Genomic DNA, 6,922 nt, shown 5'->3' on the forward strand with positions numbered 1-6,922 from the left:
CCAGTGCAGGGTAGCAGGAAGCTCTCCACACACTCACCGGACCTGGACTAGGATTGGGTCTGGGAGTTCCCGGAAGTCGGCAGAATTTCCTACTCTGCAGGAGGGGTGGGGAGGGACGGCAGAGTGGTGTGGGGCGGCCCAAGGGGGTGGGAGAGTGTCCGGCCCATGCTGTGCCTGGGCTGGGACTGGTCCCGCCGGCGCAGCGTAGCAGGAAACTCTCCGCACACTCACCGGACCTGGGCTAGGACTGGGTCTGTCGGCAGAAAATCCTACTCGGCGGGCGGGGTGGGGGAGGCACTGAGGAGTGGTGGGGGGCGGCCCAAAGGGCTGGGAGAGGTTCTGGCCCACGCTGCGCCTGGGCTGGGAGTGGTCCTGCTGGCGCAGGGTAGCAGGAAACTCTCTGCACACTCACCGGACCTGGGCTAGGACTGGGTCTGACCCATTCCTTTCTTGTATTTTATGTCATCATAAGTAGTCTATTTTTCCTCAAAATACATTACAATGTTTTTTTTTTTCCTTCTACCCATTAAGATTTAACTGAAGGTTTGTCTTCTGGAAGTATTGAAAGTTCACAGATGGATGAGTGCTGACCCTCTTGACCTCTTTATCACCTGTGCATTTTCTTGATGACACTCAGTGCATGACATGGCTTCCAATTTGCTGATAAATTTAGAAATGTTTTTAGTTTAGCAATTGTGTGTTGGTGTATCTGTTGTGTAATTGAAATATTCAAATTTCTAGGCCAGTGACATAGCTCAGCAGACTAAGTGCTTGCTATGGCAAGCACAGGGACTAGGGTTCTAACCCTGTCCCACATGGCATGCCGGCCCAGACCCTGGGGTACGCTGAGTCTGCTATCGACTCCAGCTGTGGTGATGCATGCCTGTAATCCCAGCACTGGGAGGCTGAAAACAGGAGGATCACTATGAATCTGATCTGCATATTGAGACCCTGTACCAGATACATGAATGAAAAAAAAAAATGTAAAGAAAACACTTTAATGGTCTGGGGAGACAGCGTAGTAGAATAACTGCTTTCCTGGCAAGTGCAATATCCTGAGTACAATCCCTGGTACCGAAAAAGAAAAAAATGAAAATTGAAATTTCTGAGTGTGTTTATTACTTCCTTCTTTTTTCAAAATTTCTCTACACAATTTTATTTATTAGACAACTGCTAAGGAAATGATTCTTCCTTAAGGGAACAAGCAAATCTTTAGCTTGAAAAACCCACTAATTAAAGAGAATATCCATATGAAAACACACTGCAGTGAGTGAAATTGAAGAGTACTAAATGCAAAACAGTGTATAAGCCACAATATGTAAAGATCAGATCACCTACAGTGATTCAAGTTTAATACTGAAACTAATTCTCAACAGCAAAACTCTTTAGTATGAGAAAAATAATTATTATAAAATACTGGATTGAAATCTAGTATCTATTACATAACTGAAACCAAAAGCCTTTAAAAATAGAAACATTTGGTTCTGACTGTGACAATGGAATGTCACTGTGAATTATAACCAGATGGCAGATGACAGAAGGCTATGAATAATCATTGTATATATCACTTATATGAGAATATTCATATATTTTATTGTTAAATATTATTAACTTTGATTGTGACATAGAGATCCAGATCCAGCTGGAATTACAAGCAGTTCATTAATTATGACATATGTATTAAGTAGTCTTCTGCAATTCAGATTCTGAATTCTAAAATATATTTAGTTCTACATGTGTAGCAGAGGTGCTCTCAGTCTCTTTGGTGTGAAAAACATTTAATCAAATACTTAGAAGTACATAAATGTGATATTTAAACAGAAAAGCATAAAGATCTATTCTCTGATATGAAAGGTCTTGTAGTTTTGAAAGGAAAATACATGAATATTGATTGGAAGTGATATTCCACAAGAAAACATTGAGGTAAGCTGTAAATGAATTCTGTGGACCAAAATAAAGTCCAATGAAGGCAAACATGTCTAAGGCTGCTTATATCTTAAAAACAGCTTCTGATGACAGGAGAAAAACAATCCATCAATGTAGTGGATCATGGAAGTAAGTAGAATAGGATGTACCATTAGAGACTTTTTGTTCAAGCATAATATGTAGGTATAAGTTTATCTGAAAACTCAAGAAAGAAAATACCGAAGTGTCATAAAATCAAGGGAAGATAGAAAAATCAAGTCACATAATGTGATTATGGAATCTATTAAAGGGTCTAGACGACTATATTATAAATAATCAAGTTTGTTTTAACACATTTGCCCATATTTTTTTTTAAATTACAAAATAGAGCAAGTAAAGTTAACTGTGTTTGGAGTTAGTGATTCATTACTCAGAAAAGCATTATTTTCACAACTTTTATCCAGCAGTCACTTGAATGTAGTGCACCTTCCACTAGAGAAAAATACCAACCATTAAGGAATAAAAACTCTTTTATGATCATATTGCTAGTATTAATATTGATATTGTTGTTTTAAAACTATAAGACCATTAGGCAAATGTTTCTGAGGATTTTCTTTGGTAAGTGGCTATATGTTGTTAACAGAAGTTTATTTAAATGGGGAAAATAAAAATCAAGTTACTATGCAAATTAAGTGAAAGTTATTTACCTATATTAATGTATCCTTAAGACCCATGGGAAGGTCTTCCAGTTTTTGAATGCAAAATGTGAGTCTGCATTCCTTTCCAAGAGAAATCTTTGGCAAATAAACTGCACTGTCCTCTACAGAAGAAAGCACAAAAAGTAACATTGATTGAAATTGATATTCAGCAAAATAAATAAATAAATGAGAAGCAAAGATGGGATTTTTTCAAGCCAAAATTATGTAACTAAAATGAACTTGTCCAAGGCTGTTTATGCCTTAAAAACAGATTGTGATGAAAGAAAAGAAGAACAGGAAATATCACCTTGTTTTAGGTCAGACAGAGAGATAAAATAAGACTCTTCACTAATGTGTTTCTCAGAAAGCATCAGATACAGGCACAAGATTAATGCAGAAGTCAAGGAGGAGAAACACAGAAGGCTGTAACTTCAAGAGAAGGCAGTACAAGCAAGCCTGCATCTGCATAAAGTGTCTACACATGCACATAACAAATGATCAGATAGGATTTAAGATTTCTGCCCATATGCTGTTAACAAAACTTTGTTTTATTCAGGAACAATGAAAAAACAAAGTACTATCCAAAAAGTAGAGGAAAGCTACTTGTCTATAATAAAGTAGCTTGAAGGACAAAAAACATTAAGATTAAAATATACTATCATATATCACATGACAAAAGTTCAATTCCCAGGAAGATAGATCAATTTAAATTATTTATCTTTCCAATGATAAGAATATTCCCTTTGCTCTTATTTTATGATTCTTTGTGGTACTGTAAATAGTTATATAGATTATATTTCTTTACGTAAAGTGATGCCTACATGCCGTATCCCTGCCACATATAAAATACAGAGTACATGTGCCTAAGTGCATACACATTTATACATTTGAATAACTATAAGAAAAATCACACCTATTATGGTAGGATTTTAATATTATATGAAGCACAATTTATTTATTATTTTAATTTTAAAGAGACTACTAAATGGTATTAAAACAAAAATTATAAACAATACAGATTATCATTAAACAAAATAGTATGAATTTCACAGTACTTTTTGTAATGCATAATGTTGTCTTCAAATTAGTTGTTCATATTACCAGATATATACACACAAAATTAGAAGAAGAAAGAAAAACACAAGAAATTAAGAAGAGAAAAAAGAGAAACAGTTGGAAAAAGGAGACAAAACATATTAACTGTTCCTTTCCATAGACTAGTAGAAATCCACAGTGGAGTTGTCCGAACTATCCTGTTTACATACATAGATATATCTGTTTTTTAATTTTTTTTTTGTGGTAACAAGGATCAAACTTGGGACCTTGTGCTTGCCAGGTAGATGTTTAAGCCACTGAGATATCTTTCTGGCACTGACAGATATAGCTATTTTCCCCACTCCTCCTATCCTTCACCTCAACTCAGTAATTTCTTCATTTTGAATAGGTTCATTCCCTTTCCCAAGAATCTATTGTACCTTTAGGTTTGATTTTGTCTTTCAGATTCTCACATTAAGGAGACAGTACAGTATTTACACTTATGGATCTGATTTGTTGAACTTAAGAGTATGATCTCTATTTGCATCCATTTACCAATAAAAGCTTCTCTCTTTATAATAATTTCTTTAAAAACACAAGGAAAGAAAAGATTTGTTGAAAGCAAGAATTAATATTCAATTATTTGTCCAATCTTGTTTAACTTATCTGTTAATCAGAGGAATAGATTTGACACTAAAATTAGATAATATAACCACTGTTAATTAGCTATTCTTGTTTTGAAAATCTGCAGCATATGTATTGTTGTATGTTACCCTATTTTTTCTATTTGTTTTTGCTTCTGCTTTTACTCTTCAAAGTAAAATTAAGTTGAATTTTTTTTTTCAGATGGCAAAACCAGGCTTTATTTTGGAAAAAAAACAATTGAATTGGGTTTTGGCGAAGAGCACGGGCAAGAAGGGGTACCCCAGGCAGTAATGTCCCCCAAGGGTGGGCTGAGGGCTAAGCTGGGCCTCAGGTGGGTCTCTTGCTCCCAGTGCTCCCTTGTACAGCTGTCTCCCCACGGGCTCTGGGACAGCCTCGTGAGAGGTGCGGGCTGGAGCGGCTGCTGTGGCCCATTCACTTGGGCAGGACATCCGAGGTCTCAGACACCAGCTTCCCATCGCGGGTCTCGATCTTCTTCACAACCACAGCAGACTTGGTGCGGGTGAAACCAGGGCTTTGGAGGCTCGCGAAGCCAGGGTTTGTGAGGCCCCCATAGGGTGAGCTCACCTGATTCCTGAATAGCCACTGGTGATCTTCGTGTGGATGCTCAAGTTCTGCATCCCAGCCTCCAGCCTGTTCTCCTCGCCCTCCAGCAGCTTGCAGTAGGTGGCGATCTCGATATCCAGCGCCAGCTTGACATTCATGAGCTCCTGGTACTCACGCAGCTGCCGGGCCATGTCCTGCTTGGCCTTCTGCAGGGCAGCCTCCAGCTGGGCCAGCTTAGCATTGGCATCCTTAATGTCCATCTCCCCACGCTGCTCGGCATCAGCGATGGCAGCCTCCAGGGATGCTCTCTGGCCTTTGAGGGCCTCAATCTCCGCCTGCAGGCGGCTGATGCTGCGGGTTATCTCAGAGATCTCAGTCTTCGTGCAGCGGAGGTCATCCTCATGCTTCCCAGCCAGAGTCTGCAACTCTTCATACTTGATCTGGTACATGCTCTCAGCCTCGGCACAGCTGCGGTTGGCGATCTCCTCATACTGGGCCTTGACCTCGGCAATGATGCCATCCAGGTCCAGGGAGCGGTTGTTGTCCATGGGCAGCACCACAGATGTGTCCGAGATCTGAGACTGCAGCTCACGTATCTCCTCTTCATACAACTGCCTGAGGAAGTTGATCTCATCAGTCAGCCCCTCCAGGCGTGACTTAAGCTCCACCTTGTTCACATAAGCTTCATCCACATCCTTCTTGATGAGGACAAATTCATTCTCCATCTCTGTACGCTTGTTGATCTCATCTTCATATTTATTCTTGAAGTCCTCCACCAGCCCCTGCATGTTGCCAAGCTCCGCCTCCAGCTTCATTTTCTCCTGACCCAGTGAGTCCAGCTGCCACCGGAGGTTGTTGATGTAGCTTTCGAACATGTCCATGTTACTCCGAGATGTCTTCTGCTGTTGCAGGAGGCTCCACTTGGTCTCCAGCATCTTATTCTGTTGCTCCAGAAATCGAACCTTGTGGATGAAGGAGGTGAACTTGTTGTTGAGGTTCTTGGGGACCATCTCCAGATTCAGGGGGTTCAGCAGGCTCTGGTTCACCTGGACGGCCGTGATGCTTCCCACACCTCCAGCCCCTCCATAGCCACCCAGCCCCATGCTGCCCCGGAAGCTGCCGCTGCTGCCCATTCGGGAGAAGCTGGAGGAACTGATGCGGGAGGCAGGCCCGCTGGTGTAGGAGAGGCTGCTGAAGGCCCGGGGGCCGGAGGTGGACACCTTGTAGGACTTCTGGGTCACCCTTATGGACATGGTGGAGGCTAGAGTGGAGGCAGGCAAACCGAAGATGGAGACTGGAGAAGGAGCCTGGCAGCCGCTTCTGGACGGTGGGACTGCACCCAGCTAAACTGAATTTTAAAAAGCCTCACATTTATTCTTTTTATAGCTGAACAGTACAGCATTATGCAAAAATACCACATGTTTATTTGTGCCTCAGTTGATGTGCATTTGGGTTGCTTCCAAGATTCAGCTATGACAAATTGTGCTGTTATAAACATGGGTGCACATATATCACATTGACATGATGTTTTCAGATCTTCTAGAAAAAGCACCTTGAAGGGGAATAGCTGGGTTGAATGGGGCCTCCAATCCTGGTTTTCTGAGGAATCACCACACTGATTTCCATAGTGAGTGCACAAGTCTGAACCCTCACCACAGTGGAGAAGGATTCCTTTATCCCCAGAGCCCCTGCAGCATTTGTCATTGGTGTACTTGATGACAGCCATTCTTTCTGGGGTGAGATGGAAACTCAGTGTGCTTTAATTTGCATTTCACAAATGAGCAATGATGTTGAACACTTTTCATACATTTAATTGCAATTTGTATTTTATCATCTGAGAAGTGTATGCTCACCTCAGATGCCCATTTTTGGACTGGGTCTTTGAGTTTGAGGGAACTGAGTTTTTAAAATTCTTTATATATTCTAGATAGAAGGCCTTTATCAGAGACATGGTCAGCTATAATTCTTTCCTAGTTCATGGGTTAATGTGCACTTTCTTTTTCTTTCTTTCTTTCTTTCTTTCTTTCTTTCTTTCTTTCTTTCTTTCTTTCTTTCTTTCTTTCTTTCTTTCTTTC

At 40.8% G+C, this 6,922-nt stretch overlaps 1 pseudogene; it reads right to left on the reverse strand.

Moving 5' to 3' along the window:
- Positions 1-4,678: 4,678 nt before the first annotated feature.
- Positions 4,679-6,180, reverse strand: LOC101572315 (annotated as a pseudogene).
- Positions 6,181-6,922: the final 742 nt, after the last annotated feature.

Source organism: Octodon degus, unplaced genomic scaffold, assembly GCF_000260255.1.
Source record: "Octodon degus isolate 3935 unplaced genomic scaffold, OctDeg1.0 scaffold00116, whole genome shotgun sequence".
Taxonomy (NCBI): domain Eukaryota; kingdom Metazoa; phylum Chordata; class Mammalia; order Rodentia; family Octodontidae; genus Octodon; species Octodon degus.